The sequence below is a fragment of the Trichosurus vulpecula genome, chromosome 7 (assembly GCF_011100635.1).
Source record: "Trichosurus vulpecula isolate mTriVul1 chromosome 7, mTriVul1.pri, whole genome shotgun sequence".
Classification (NCBI taxonomy): Eukaryota; Metazoa; Chordata; class Mammalia; order Diprotodontia; family Phalangeridae; genus Trichosurus; species Trichosurus vulpecula.
In genome coordinates, this window is record NC_050579.1 from 73578177 (window position 1) to 73589472 (window position 11296).

Here is an 11296-nt window from a genome sequence, read left to right on the forward strand (position 1 = left end):
TTATAAATAAATTCACAGTAATTTCTGGGACATAGTGAAAGGTAATACAATTAAATAAATAAATGCAAGAGATAGCACTTGAGATTTGAAGGGAACTAGGGCATCTAGGTGGCATAACGGACAGAGTGTAGAACTGGAGTCAGGAAGACCTGAGTTCAAACTCAACTTTAGACATTTACTAGCTTTGTGACCCTGGGCAAGTCACATAACCCTGTTTGCTTCATTTCCTCATCTGTCAAATGAGCTGGAGAAGGAAATGGCAAACCACTCCAGTATTTTTGCCCCCCAAAAACAAACAAACACCCAAATGAGGTTATGAAAAGTCAGATCCAACTGAACAACAAAAACAAAAGGGATTCGAAGAGGCAGGTGTCAGGAAGGCATATACTTTGGGGAGAGACTTTGCAAAGGCATGAAAATGGGAGACACAATTTAATATAATGAGAACAGTAAGCAGCCATAGGAAAGAAGGGTTTGACTCATTCTGTTTGTTCCTAAAGGGTAGAACTGTGACAAATAGAAGCTACAAGGGAGAGAGTGTTTTTTTAAGTCAGTAATTTCAAAATAGTGTTTTATCAAGAAAATGAAAAATTATACACAAGTACAAAAAGGGCACCCTATTTTTCTACTAGCCCATCTGTCAATCTCTCTTTTAGACCATAACATTTCCCTGAAAACTCTTTTGAAGCTTTATCAATGGGCAAAATAATCCTGCAGTTTCCAAGCAGCACAACCGGATCTCATAGGTTTAATACAATTATAAATTTCCTCCATATTTCTCACATTAAAATTTAGAAGTTTGAGGTTTTTAAAATTTTTAACCAATAGTGAAATTGCAGATACTCGAAATATTGATGAATTTCTAATATACATCAGAGCGTCACATGAGGTTCTTGCTTTGGAATACAAGATCATTTATTCTAATTGCATGTAAGATGAAATGTCAAGATTCATAAATCAAATAAAATTTTGACATAGACAGCATCAGATGTTATCAGTGAGGTAAGTTTGAAATGACAGTTCTGCCTATTGGTGTTTGGATACAAAACTAATTTTTTTTTTCAGATTGCCTTTTAAGCTCTCTTCTAGTTAGAAACATTTTGTTAATGGTGCCACAAAAAGGTGCATAGAAAACAAACTATGCTAATTGTGTCTAATACTATTATTATTTTTTTCCATATGGCCCCTCTGTGGCCTCATTACCTTCTTTTATTTTTACCACATTCTGGTGAGAGTGTTCCTCACTATAACTGTAAGGGTTTTAGTATACCTTTGAATCATGTGACTTTTGAGTATGTTTTCAAATTATATCTTATAGTATAGTATATAGAGTACTCTCTATGAGTATAGCCAACAAACTACCAAATTCAATAAAAACTGCCTGATTCTGGGTCCTTTATATGGATGATAATGAAAGAACATTTGGCTTTTCTCCCTGATGACTCCCTGACAGAGGGTAAACCAGATTCTCTTTGTGAGTGGTCAGCTGTAGTGCCTCTGCTTATGGAGCCAAACCAGAACTTCACATCATACTCTTCTCCTTGTCCAGGACCAGTAAAGAAAATGAGGCTCATGTAGGCCTAGGTTGCAGCAACAACATGAAGGTGCTACACTGAACATTGGTCAGGAGCTTAAAACTTCAGATGACCATTCACTAAACCATAAAATCATCATTTCACAAAGCTTTTATTCACACAAAACTTGCCCAGTGGCAAGAAAATTAAAACATAGCTAGGCCATATATCGAAGAACAATGTACAGTAGGAGACTTGAATTTCTCAATGGTATCAGAAAGAAGGTATTTCCATAAATAACATTTACAATTCTACTGTTATGTTTTTCAAGATGTCTGAAGCTTCACAGTACTATAATTGATTTCACCAAAACACATGAAAATATGTGCAACATGAGAATCCATATTAATGTCACATAAAAGCATACTAGTTATTTGTCATTCCAGCATGTTCATGCCACACTACCTTTCTAAGAACAAAATAAAGAGGAAAACTGACTTCCAGGTCCTATTTATTCTTCAATTATGCTTTTAGTCCCTGCTTTATTATAGTCAAATAGTTACTGTTAGGGCTTTTCACCACACCTTTTGAGATGATGTCACTCCCTGCCGGCTGATGGTCATGACTGGGGGTCGCCCCCCTCCCAGACTCACCTTCTTCAGGATGTCTTCATCATTAGCTCCAAGAGAGTCATAAAGCTCAAAAGCAGCCTGGCGGAGTTCATGAGCATGTTTTAAATCACAGTCAAGCCTTTTGACATCAGTGATTGCACTGACTGAACTGGGATACTGGAAGTAATCAGCAGGTATGGCAATTAGGTGATCCGTTATGCTAGTTCAACATCTGTAGTTCAACATCTGGTTCAATCAGATAGGCAAGTGTTTCAGCTCCTTCAAGTTACTTCTCCAGCAATCTCTCCTTCCTGCGCCTTCAAACCAAACAAGGCAAAGTCTTTAATACAATACAATTGTCATCTCTCCGAATTGCTCCAGCTCTGCACATATATGTTAAGCAATTTGCCGATGTGAGCTGCATTTCAAAAGGCTTGTTCTTCTGTAATATCTTCACAAAAATCTGAAGTAATAATTCTCCATCAACCAAAGCATTTACAAGGGTCATGGATGCCTGGGGGTTTTCAAGGGTTAGAACTGAATAGCATTTCAGCACTTGCATTGGAACTTTTTGTGTGAGGCTGAAATTAGCAGATGAGCAATATTCTACACTGTGTCATGGTTAAATAAAATTGGCGATCTGGTGCTTTGCAGCAATGAGAGAAGATCTGACAAATGTATTTTTGTGTATAATGAGATCTACCTAGCAGTGCCACGAAGTGGGGAATAAGTGTAGCATCTGTACAAAGTAGCTTCAATGAACTTCAAATCATGCATTAGCAATTCTTGCAGCAAGGCAGGATTAGTGTGGCAGTCCAGGAGAGACATTTTTTCAGTACCCATAGCAAGACTTCCCAACGCCACCACATGTTCAGTTTTTAGCTCTGTGCTTGATGTTTGTTTTTTCCTGAAGCAGATGTTAAGAGGCTTGGAACTGCTCCTAAAACAATGAGGTTTGACTTTCTGTTTTTTGTTTCCAATTACAGCATTTTTCATGTCTATAACACCTTGTAGATCTTTCTGTGGATCAGGGTCAAATAGCCTGCCAACATAATGGCAATTGCTAGCTGTCACTTCTGAAAGACACTCACATGGATTGAGGTCTCCAGCAGACATGCCATCTTGATTCTTTGGGAGAGAGATTTTACCTCAATATAAGCAAGAACTTCCTAACTAGCACATCTGTCAAAAATGGAATTGGCTGCTTCAAGAAGAAGTGAGTTCTTTGATTTTAGGCTAGCTGTTCAATTATCAGAAATTTTGTAGAGGCATCATGCTTCATTTGGAGGTTGGATCTGATGTCCCAAGTTTCTTTCTAACTCAAACTTCTAATGATTCAACAGATTAATGAATGGAGGTAACCTGAATGTTGAGACTCAGGATATAAGTGGGACCTTGAGGAATGGATAGAATTTCTTTAGTAGTTTAAAGTTGCACTATGACCACACCCATAAACACCAAAGACAATTGAGCAGGTCTGTGGGAAAACTGCTGGATCTGGGTGAGGGAAGTGCTCAGTCAGCTGCAGCTTGGGGCAGCAGTAGCAGCAGCAGCAGCAACAGTGGCTGTTTCTGGGAGACCCAGGCCCACACAGTGGGGGGAATCAAATGGCTGATCAGAACAGGAGTGCAGAGATTGCTTTGCTGGCACTGAGGCAAAGTTCTCTTGCTTTACTCTGCTTGGATCTGGGTCTAGGTCCTGGTTGGCAGTTCTTGGGGGAGGAGGAGTGTCGGTGTGGCAGAGCTTTGTTGTGGCTATGGAGAGGGCATCCTCCTGTTGGTTACATGGCGGAAAAGAGTGCCTGCACTCACAGACCAGAGTACAGGCCAGGAGAGGAGCATCATAACACCTCAGAATAGAAGTAGCTCTGAAAACAGCACTCTACACTCTGAAAGCAGTCATACCCTGACAAAAAGTTCAAGAGTCAAGTAATTGGCTGGGAAAATGATCAAGTAGCATAAAAGGACTCAGACTATAGAATCATTCTTTGGTGACAAAGAATATAAAAACATACAGCCAGAAGATGTCAACAAAGTCAAAGATCCTGCATCAAAAGTCTCCAAGAAAAATGTGAATTGGTCTCAGGCAATGGAAGAGCTCAAAAAGGATTTGGAAATTCGAGTAAGAGAAGTAGAAGAAAAATTAGGAATACAAATGAGAGTAATGCAAGAAAATCATGCAAAACAAGTCAACGACTTGCTAAAGGAGACCCCAAAAAATACTGGAGAAAACAACACCTTAAAAAATAGACTAACCCAAATGGCAAAAGAGCTCCAAAAAGCCGATGAGGAGAAGAATGCCTTAAAAGGCAGCATTACCCAAAGGGAAAAGGAGGTCCAAAAGACCACTGAAGAAAATATTGCCTTAAAAATTAGAATGGAATGATTCATTCCATTGGTCATAATTCTTCTCCACAACTTGACTAGTGTGTAAATTAATTCAATGTGAAGTTATACATGGAAGTTATATGGGATTCCATGCCATCTTGGGGGGGGAGGGAAGAAAATCTGGAACTCAAAATTATGTAGAACCATGTGTTGCAAACTAAAAATAAGAAGGAAAAATAAAAGGAAAAAAAATTTAAAAATTAGAATGGAGCAAATGGAAGCTAGTGACTATGAGAAATCAAGAAATTACAAAACAGAACCAAAGGAATGAAAAAAATGGAAGACAATGTGAAATATCTCGTTAGAAAAACCACTGACCTGGCGAATAGATCCAGGAGAGATAATTTAAAAATTATTGGACTACCTGAAAGCCATGATCAAAAAAGAGCCTAGACATCATCTTTTAAGAAATTATCAAGGAAAACTGCCCTGATATTCTAGAACCAGAGGGCAAAATAGAAATCAAAAGAATCCACCTATCTCCTCTTGAAAAAAGATTCCAAAAAGAAAACTCCCAGGAATATTGTAGCCAAATTCCAGAGTTCCAAGGTGAAGAAGAAAATATTGCAAGGAGCCAGAAAGAAACAATTCGAGTATTGTGAAAACACAATCAGGATAACACAAGATCTAGCAGTTTCTACTTTAAGGGATCAAAGAGCTTGGAATATGATATTCCAGAGGTCAAAGGAGCTAGGATAAAAACCAAGAATCACCTACCCAGCAAAGCTGAGTATAATACTCCAGGGCTAAATATGGATTTTCAATAAAATAGAGGACTTTCAAGCATTCTTTTTTTCTTTTTTTGTTTCTATTTTATTTAATATTTTATTTTCAACATTGATTTCCACAAGATTTTGAGTTACAAAATTTCTCCCCATTTCTACCCTCCCACCCCATTCCAAGATGGCATATATTCTGATTGTCTCATTCCCCAGTCAGCCCTCCCCCCTTTCACCCCACTCCCCACCCCATCCCCTTTCCCCTTACTTTCTTGTAGGGCAGGATACATTTCTATGTCCCATTCCCAGCTTGATTCCCAGCTGCATGCAAAAAAAAAAAACTTTTTTTTTAATTTTTAAGCATCTGCTTTTAAAACTTTTGAGTTCCAAATTCTCTCCCCTCTTCCCCCCACCCATCCTCTCTAGGAAAGCAAGCAATTCAACATAGATCACATACATGAAAGATCATATATAAAACACTTCCACAATGCTCATGTTGTGAAAGGCTAACTATATTTCTTTCCATCCTATCCTGTCCCCCTTTGTTCAATTTTCTCCCTTGACCCTGTTCCTTTTCAAAGGTGTTTGGTTTGATTACCTCCTCCCGCTATCTGCCCTCCCTTCTGTCATCCCACATTTTTTATCCCCTTACCCTTACTTTCCTGTGGAGTAAGATGCCCAATTGAGCGGATTCTCTTGCTGTGCCCTGCTCAGATCTTTATTGCAGTCCTGGTTGGAGGTTCTTGGGGGAGGAGGAGCGCTGCTGTGACAGAGCCTGGGGTGACGGTGGAGTAGAAATAGCTCTGAAAACAGCAGTGCTTGGACCCTAAAGCTTGGGACAAAGTACTCTCTACACTACAAGTCGTCACATCCTGACAAAAAAGCTCAAAGGTCAAGTAGTCAGCTGGAAACATGAACAGGCAGCAAAAATGAACTCAGACTCAAACTCAGACTCAAACTCAAATTCTAAATTCCTTTTTTGGTGACAAAAAAGATGAAAACATACAGCCAGAAAAAGTCAACAAAATCAATGAGACTATATCAAAAGCTTCCAAGAAAAGTATGAATTGGGCACCGGCCATGGAAGAGCTCAAAAAGGATTTGGAAAAGCAAGTAAGAGAAGTAGAAGAGAAATTGGGATGAGAAATGAGGGTGTTGCAAGAAAACCATGAAAAATAAGTCAATGACTTCCTGAACACAAATACTGAAGAAAACAGCACTTTAAAAAATAGACTAACTCAAATGGCAAAAGAGCTCCAAAAAGCCAATGAGGAGAAGAATGCCTTGAAAGGCAGAATTAGCCAAATGGAAAAGGAGGTCCAAAAGACCACTGAAGAAAATACTGCCTTAAAAATTAGATTGGAGCAAGTGGAAGCTAGTGACTTGATGAGAAATCAAGATACTATAAAACAGAACCAAAGGAATGAAAAAAGGGAAGACAACATCAAATATCTCATTGGAAAAACCACCGACCTGGAAAATAGATCCAGGAGAGATAATTTAAAAATTATTGGACTACCTGAAAGCCATGATCAAAAAAGAGCCTAGATATCATCTTTCAAGAAATTATCAAGGAGAATTGCCCTGATATTCTAGAGCCAGAGGGTAAAATAGAAATTGAAAGAATCCACAGATAGCCTCCTCAAATACATCCCAAAAAGAAAGCTCCTAGGAACATTGTCGCCAAATTCCAGAGCTCCCAGGTCAAGGAGAAAATACTGCAAGCAGCCAGAAAGAAACAATTTGAATATTGTGGAAAAACAATCAGGATAACACAGGATCTGGCAGCTTCCACATTAAGGGACTGAAGGGCTTGGAATATGATATTCTGGAGGTCAATGGAGCTAAGATTAAAACCAAGAATCACCTACCCAGCAAAACTGAGTATCATGCTCCAAGGCAAAATGTAGATTTTCAATAAAATAGAGGACTTTCAAGCTTTCTCAATGAAAAGACCAGAGCTGAATAGAATATTTGACTTTCAAATACAACTATCAAGAGAAGCATGAAAAGGTAAACAAGAAAGAGAAATCATAAGGGACTTACTAAAGTTGAACTGTATTATTCATGAGACCTCAATATCATAGTAGCTGAAAAGAATATGCATATATATATATATATATATATGTGTGTGTGTGTGTGTGTGTGTGTGTGTGTAAATATATATATTTACAGACACACAAAGGGCACAGGGTGAGTTGAATATGAAGGGATGATATCTAAAAAAATAAAATCAATCTAAGGGATAAGAGAAGAATATATTGAGAGAGGGAGAAAGGGAGAGATAGAATGGGATAAATTATCTCTCATAAAGGTGGCAAGAAAAAGTGGTTCTGTAGGAAGGGAAGAGGGGGCAGGTGAGGGAGAATGAGTAAATCTTGCTCTCATTGGATTTGACCTGAGGAGGAAATACCATACACACTCAATTGGGTATCTTACCCCACAGGAAAGAAGATAAAAAGGGGGGATAATAGAAGGGAGGGCAGATGGGGGGAGGAGGTAATCAAAAACAAACACTTTCAAAAAGGGACAGAGTCATGGGAGAAAATTCAGTAAAGGGGGATAGGTTAGGAAGGAGCAAAACATAGTTAATCTTTCACAACATGAGTATTGTGGAAGGGTTCTACATAATGATACGCACGTGGCCTATGTTGAATTGCTTGCCTTCTTAGGGAGGGTGGGTGGGGAGGGAAGAGGGGAGAGAATTTGGAACTCAAAGTTTTAAAAACATGTTCAAAAACAACAACAACAAAAAGTTTTTGCATGCAAGTAGGGAATAAGATACACAGGCAATAGGGCATAGAACTTTATCTTGCCTTACAAGAGAAGGCAAAGGGGGATGGGAGGGGAGTGGGGTGACAGATGGGAGGGCTGACTGGGGAACAGGGCAACCAGAATATACGCCATGTTGGAGTGGAGGGAGGGTTGAAATGCGGTAAAAATTTGTAATTCAAACTTTTGTGAAAATCAATGCTAAAAACTAAATATATTAAATAAATTAAAAAAAAGAAGGGAGGGCAGACTGGGGAAGGGGCAATCAGAATTTATGCCATATTAGGGTGAGGGGAAGGTAGAAATGGGGAGAAAATTTGTAACTCAAAATCTTGTGGAAATCAATGTTGAAAACTAAAAATATTAAATAAAGAGTGCCTAGATTAACCCCCCCCACAAAGAAAGACATACAATACAAATAAAACAAATGTATTTTGTATACATTTGTTTATAATCAAACTAGCCTAGTAAATATTCCTTAAATCTAGCACCTCCTGTCTCCCTGCCTTCATATAATCTGTCCCTTAGCCTTGCAGTACACTTCTTACACTACCTCCTATGGCTACTTTCCTAATCTCTATCCACTTTCCACCCATTATTAATGTTTTCTCTCTGCTCAATTTGCCTCATATTTACTCCTCTATCTACTTGTCACATCCTCAATGTAGAAAGGATCTTCTTGATGACAAAGATTTGGTTTGGGGGTATTTGGGAGGGTGGGAAGTGGAAGGGCTTTATTTGCCTTGTAACACCTGGATAATGTCTTACACATCAAAAGGAGTTAATACATGTTTGTTGAATTGCAGTTATCCCTTGCCTGTTCTAGTCTTTGACCTATTCTTGAATTCAATTGGATTCTCTACTGTTGACTTCCAAAGCCACTCTTTTTTATTTGCTGAAGCAAGTATGCCATGTACCTATAGCATACAAAGGGAAGAAGTGCAGAGCAAGTCTCCAAAATTCTGATCTTGAGATCCTATTTGTTAGTACATTATCTAGTAAATGTAATCAGTAAGAAGGTAGTTTAATTCAAAGTGGAACAATATTTTTCCTAATTAATAATTACAGAGAAAAGATAAAATGCAGAGAAATATCATATATATTTATATCTCTTATATTTATTTAATTCTTACCAATGTATGTTAGCAGATAACTATTATGAGCAACATTTTGCCTAGCAAAAGCCCTCTTGTGGGAAAGTGCAATAATTCAGCAGAAAGTTTCAATTTAGCTCAGAATTACTACAAATGTATGACTGTTTGCACGTTTGAGAAATATAGCTAAAACATTAATTTTTCAAAAATGTTTAATGTGGCCTCAGTTCATTTTTCAAGAAACTCAGCAAATATTCCTGGTGTTTCCCATCTGATGAATTACATCTGTAAATAAAGAGGTAAAGAACTGCATTTCCCACAAAAGGGGGAAACACCATCAGAAAAATGAAATATGACTACAGCATGTATATGAAAACCAGAATGTGTAGGAAGAAATGGTAGATATGATGGCTGAACCACTGTCAGTGATCTCTTAAGATTATGGACAATAGGGTGGACCATACAGGGCTGATAAAGGGCCAATCCTATCACAGTTTTCAAAAAAGATGTTGTAGTCTATAAACTACAGACAACTGACCTTGAATAAATTCCTAGATTGATTCTAGAATCTGTCATTATTTAAGGGATAGTTGGTGAGCATCTGGAAAAAGAAGTCATCACAAAAAGTCAGCATGGTTATAGAAAGGACAGGGCATATCACATTAATCTCTTTCCCACTTGTTTGACAGGGAAACTAGACTCTGAAATCAAGAGAATGTTGTAGCTGTAGGTTACACAGATTTCAGGGAGACATTTGAAAAGGTTCTCTCATGCTAATTTTGAACCATAAGGAGAGATGTGGGATAGATAATAAGAGTGAGGTGGATTTGAATTGATTGAATGGCTAGCCTCAGAGAGCCAATTTAAATTATTTCTCTGTAGATAAATAATAATAGTAGTAGATAGCATTTATATAGTCCTTTAAGGTTTGCAAAATGCAAATAATGAATTCCCTGAAGGGATCATATTGTGCATTATTCAAATTTGTGCTGCTTTTTTTCCAATGGGATGCAACCAACTAGAATATTTTACATAATTATAACTTCGAATAGTGGGAAGCCAAATACATGAAACTGCTTCAGGGATTTCATTATTCACACTAATTGGGACCTAGCTTTATCGTATTGTGTCCTTCCAACAACCATGGGGAGTAGATGAATAAACTGAGACAAACAGAAGTGATTTTTTTCAGGTTCAACACAGCTAGTAAGTGCCTAAGACCAGATTTGAATTCAGAGTTTTCTGTCTCCAAGTCTAATGCTCTTATATATTACCATTTATATACCCAGTTCTAGTCCTTCATCTGCTTAATGGATGCTTCCATATGGATCTTCCATTGACATCTCAAATTCAACATGCCTAGAACATTATCTTTCTATCTAAACATATACCTCTTCTTAACCTTCCTATTTTTGTGAAGGATACTATCATTCTTCCAGTCTCCCAACCTCAAAATCCTACTTAACTATTCACTTTTCCTTATACCTATATCCTGGGTAGCTAAGTGGCACAGTGGATAGAGCACTGGACCTGAAGTCAGGAAGATCTGAGTTCAAATTCAGACTTAGACACTAACTAGCTCTGTGATCCTGGGAAAGTTACTTAACACTGCTTGCCTCAGTTTCCTTATCTGTAAAATGGGCTGCAGACAGAAATAACAAATCACTCTAGTATCTTTGCCAAGAAAGCCCCATATTAGGTCATGAAGAGTTGGGCATGACTGAAATGGCTAAAACACAACAACTGCGATATCCGTTCAGTTATCAAATCTTGTTAATTCTACCTTTTGAATATCTTCGCTATCTGTCTCTCTCTCCTCTCATACCACATATCCTCTACCCCATTTGACACCCTCATTATCTTTTCACTTGGAGTTACTATAGTCTCCTAATTGGTCTTCCTGCTTCTGATCTTTGCCCTGTCCAATTATCCTTGAAATTGATATTCCAAAACCATAGATATGAACACATTACCCTTTTACTTAAGATCCTTCAGGGGCTCACTATTGCTTCCTAATTCATCTGTTTAAAATGTAAATGCCTTCACAGTCTAGGTCTGCCCCATCCTTCCAGACTGATTTTACATTCTTTCCTCTTCTGGACTCTTCATATTACAGCCAAACTTCCTTATTACTGTGTCTTGCATACAACATTCCTTTTCTCATCTCCGTGATTTTGCATAGATTGCCCCCAAGGCCTG

At 38.0% G+C, this 11296-nt stretch overlaps 1 pseudogene; it reads right to left on the reverse strand.

Annotated features, from left to right (window-relative positions):
• Positions 1-2089: 2089 nt before the first annotated feature.
• Positions 2090-3246, reverse strand: LOC118857556 (annotated as a pseudogene).
• Between the last annotated feature and the right edge of the window lie 8050 nt (positions 3247-11296).